Source organism: Capricornis sumatraensis, chromosome 1 (assembly GCF_032405125.1).
Source record: "Capricornis sumatraensis isolate serow.1 chromosome 1, serow.2, whole genome shotgun sequence".
NCBI classification, from domain to species: Eukaryota; Metazoa; Chordata; class Mammalia; order Artiodactyla; family Bovidae; genus Capricornis; species Capricornis sumatraensis.
Genome location: NC_091069.1, coordinates 160601074 through 160605898, shown reverse-complemented (window position 1 = coordinate 160605898; position 4825 = coordinate 160601074). Strand labels below are relative to the sequence as shown.

At 39.1% G+C, this 4825-nt stretch overlaps 1 pseudogene; it reads right to left on the bottom strand.

Annotated features, from left to right (window-relative positions):
* Positions 1 to 3223: 3223 nt before the first annotated feature.
* On the bottom strand, positions 3224 to 3322 carry LOC138093661 (U6 spliceosomal RNA; annotated as a pseudogene).
* Positions 3323 to 4825: the final 1503 nt, after the last annotated feature.

Genomic DNA, 4825 nt, shown 5'->3' with positions numbered 1-4825 from the left:
ACATTGTGTGTGTGTACTCAGTCAGTCCAACTCTTTGAGACCCCAAGGTGCAGCCCACCAGGCTCCTCTGTCCATGAACTTTTTCCAAACAAGAATACTGGAGTGAGTTGCTGTTTCCTACTCCAGGGGATCTTTCCGACTCAGGAACTGAACCCTGCGTCTCCGGCATTGGCAGGTGGATTCTTTACCACTGAGCCACCTGGGAAGCTATTGCTGATACCCTAAGTCCTTTCTATCTTCCCTTCTCAGTAAACTTAACACATCCAGAAAGGAATGTTTAGGCTCACTTTTCTTCTTCCTTATAAGTCTTTCTTTTTGTTCTAGCAAATTCTAAATGCTAGAGAGCCTCTTCCTTTAGTATAGGTTGCTCAAGGTGGTAAAATCAACTAGTGCAAGGATTTCTTCCTTTTCTTTCTTTCCTTCTCATCCTCTGTCTTTGTCAACACTGACTGGCATGTAATAAGTGCTCAATAAATGGCAGCTATTGTGCAGTGGTAAGGATTCCCCCTGCCAATGCAGGAGATGCAGGAGACTTGATCCCTGGATTGGGAAGATCCCCTAGAGTAGGAAATGATAACCCACTGTAGTATTCCTGCCTGGAAAATCCCATGGACAGAGAAACCTGGTGGGCTACAGGCCATGGAGTCACAAAGAGTCAGACACGACTGAGCTGCTGAGCACCTTGCTGCTTTCCAGGTTCTGGGGCTCCGCCCTGTAGGGATTTTTGGTACTAACAGTAATCACAGCTAATAGTTACTACACGCTATGTACTAGAATCTCTTTCAAGCACTTTAAATGCATGTGCTGTTATTATGTCTGTCTTTATCAAGCAAGGAAAAGGTGAAGCTCAGCGAGTATATTGCCTAAGATAACACTGGTAACTGGTTGGCACTGGTAACTGGTTGGCAGCTCAGGTTTTCTGACTTCCAGTCCTCTGCTGACTCACGTGATGGTTGTAGAAATGTATTGCTCAAATTTCCTTCAGGAGAATATGCTGTGAGGACCGTAGTTGATGACAGACTCCAGCTTCCAAACCCTATAAAACACCCATGGTATTCATACCAAACCATGCTTCCTTCCCCTGGACTGCAAGCACTCAGACACTGATTGAGTGTGGTAGGGATCATAATACTGGCTTATTCTAGAAATGGAAAAATAATTCAATATCAGCAACTTTGTTAATGTAATTCACCTAGAGGAAAACAAATAAAAGAAATCACATAGTCATACCAATCAAGGGTTGGAAAAAAACTCAATAAACTAGAAACTATATGGTAACGTTTTAAAGGAATAAGTACCATCTAAACATTAGTATCATGTGTTAATAAAAACACAATGAGAAGATCCCCATAATGTCAAGAATAAAGCCAGAGCATCACTATGTTGTTTACTTGAAAAACTTGCTCCATGTTTTTTATTTCAAGCAAGGACACTTGCTTCTTGGAAGAAAAGCTATGACAAACCTAGACAGTGTATTAAAAAGCAGAGACATTACTTTGCCAATAGGTCCATCTAGTCAAAGCTATGGTTTTTCCAGTAGTCATGTATGGATGTGAGAGTTGAGCCATAAAGAAAGCTGAGTGCTAAAGAACTGATGCTTTTGAACTGTGGTATAGGAAAAGACTCTTGAGAGTCCCTTGGACTGCAAGGAGATCGAACCAGTCAATCCTAAAGGAAATCAATTCTGAATATTCATTGGAGGAACTAATGGTGAGGCTGAAACTCCAGTACTTTGGCCACCTGATGTGAAGAGCCAACTCACTGGAAAAGACCTTGTTGCTGGGAAAGATTGAAGGCAGGAGGAGAAGGGAGTGACAGAGGACGAGATGCTTGGATGGCATCACCGACTCAATGGACATGAGTTTGAGCAAGCTCTGGGAAATGGTGAAGGACAGGGAATCCTGGTGTGCTGCAGGCCATGGGGTCACAAAGAGTTGGACACAACTGAGTGACTAAACAACAACAATTGAAATATAGTTGATGTAGAGTAATATTTTAGTTTCAGGTGTACTACATTGTGATTTGACATTTGCATATGTTATGAAATGATCGTCATGATGAATCTAGTAGCCATCTGTTTCTATACAAAATCATTAAGATATTATTGACCATATTCTTTATAATGTATATTACATCCTCATGGGTTATTTATTTTATAAATGGAGGTTTGTGCATATTAATCTCTTTTACTTATTTTGTCTCCCACCTTCTAGCAACCACGAGTCTGTTCTGAGTCTGTTTTTATTTTGTTTTATTCGTGTTTTTTTGAGTTTTAGTTTCCACATTTAAGTCAAGTCATCCAGTGTCTGTCTTTCTATCTGACTTATTTCAGGACTTCCCTGGTGGCTCAGACGGTAAAGCGTCTGTCTACAATGCGGGAGACCCAGGTTTGATCCCTGGGTTGGGAAGATCCCCTGGAGAAGGAAATGGCAATCCACTCCAGGACTATTGCAACATAATATTCTTCAGATCCATTCATGTTGTCACAAATGGCAAATTTCATTGTTTTTTAATGAGAGAGTAATTTCATCTTGTGTGTGTGTGTGTGTGTGTGTGTGTGTGTGTGCATGCCACATTTTCTTTATTCATTCAGCTATTGATGGACACTTAGATTGTTTCCATGTCTTGTCTACTTAAGGCTACAGTGAACAATAGGGTGAATGTATCTTTTTAAATTAGTGATTTTGTTTTCTTTGGGTAAATACCCAGATGTGAAGTTGATGGATAATATGGCAGTTCTATTTTTAATTTTTTGAGGAGACTCCATACTGTTTTCCACCAACTTATGATCCCACAAACAAGGATTCCCTCTTTGCCATATCCTCGCCAACACTTGTTTCTTGTCTTTTTGATAATTGCCATTTTTATAGGTGTGATGTGGTAGCTCACTGTAGTTTTGACTTGCATTTCCTTGATGGTTAGTGATGTTGAGCATTTTTTCAGGTGTCTGTAGGCCATCTGTACAAAAATTTCTGTTCAATGCCTCTGCCCATTTTTTTTTTGCCCATTTTTTAATTGAGTTTTTTTTTTGATATTGAGTTGCATGAGTTCTTTATATATTTTAGATATCAACCTCACTGCATATATCTGATATTGCAAATATCTTCTGTCATTCAGTAGGCTGACTTTTGTTTTCTTGATAGTTTCCTTTGGTGTGCAAAGCTGTTTAGTTGATATAGTCCCATTTTTTTATTTTTGCTTTTGTGTCCTGTGCCCAAGGAGATAAAATACAGAATGTATCACAAATTTCTGTGCCATCCTTACTCAGAGGCCATACTAATCCTCTTGGTATTGCTCCAGCTTTAGCATATGTGTTGCCCACATAAGCCCTCACTACTGATTTTTTAACATGGTTCTGAAGGTATATGCCAGTACAATTAGAGAGGGGATTATGAGGTGTGTGTGTATATATATATATATATATATATATATATATATATATATATACACATATATGAAAAAGGTTGTAATATTTTCAAATTTTATACTTGCTTGCATGAATACACAAAAGAATTTTTAGATGGCTGAGTATAATAGTAAAGAGCAAACAACTTTTATAAGTACAGACAATAACCAATTGGAAGTTATAATGAAACACAATACCACATTTACAATAGAAAAAAGTAAATTTAACAAGAAATATGCAAAATCAGTACAAATTAGGAAAACATACATTTTCTTTAATATGGAAATTTAATATCATATAGATGTCAGCTCTTCCTAATGTAAGTAATAAACTTAGTTCTATATCAATAACTAGAGTAGAGTGTTACTTATTTGTTCGTTTTTTGAACTGGAAAGATTGATTCACATGGAAAATAGGAAAAACGTTCAAGAAAATTCTGGTCTAAGAAGAGTAACAAGTTACAGTCTCTCCCATATTTTAAATTATTGAGTTGCCTGGACTCAACAAGGAAGACCAAGCAAATAGAGTTACAGTAATGAACTGTGGTGTTGGAGAAGACTCTTGAGAGTCCCTTGGACTGCAATGAGATCCAACCAGTCCATTCTAAAGGAGATCAGCCCTGGGTGTTCTTTGGACGGAATGATGCTAAAGCTGAAACTCCAGTACTTTGGCCACCTCATGCGAAGAGTTGACTCATTGGAAAAGACTCTGATGCTGGGAGGAATTGGGGGCAGGAGGAGAAGGGGACGACCGAGAATGAGATGGCTGGATGGCATCACTGACTCAATGGATGTGAGTTTGAGTGAACTCTGGGAGTTGGTGATGGACAGGGAAGCCTGGCGTGCTGCAATTCATGGGGTTGCAAAGAGTCGGACACAACTGAGCGACTGAACTGAATGTAATAATGTATGACTAGACATGCAGATAAATAGAACAGACAAGAAAGTCTGTTAAGTAGACCCAAATATGTGTTGGATATTAGTGTATGGCAAAATGGCATAACAAATCAGTAGGTAAGTGATGAATTATTTAAGAAGCAACAGTTAGAACCCTGTATGGAACAACTGATTGTTTTGGGATTGAGAAAGGATTACAACAGGGCTGTCTGCTGTCACTGTTTGTTTAATCTATACACTGAGCACATCGTGAGAAATGCTGGGCTGGCTGAGTTACAAGCTGCAGTCAATATAGACGGCAGAAACATCAACAACCTCAGATATGTGGATGATACCACCCTAATGGCAGAAAGCGAAGAGGAGCTGAAAGCCTCTTCATGAGGATGAAGGAGGAGCGTGAAAGAGCCAGCTTAAAACTAAATATTGAAAAAACTAAGATCATGGCATCTGGCCCCATTACTTCATGGCAATTAGAGGGAGAAAGGTGGAAGTAGTGATGGATTTCTGCTTCTTGGGCTCTAAA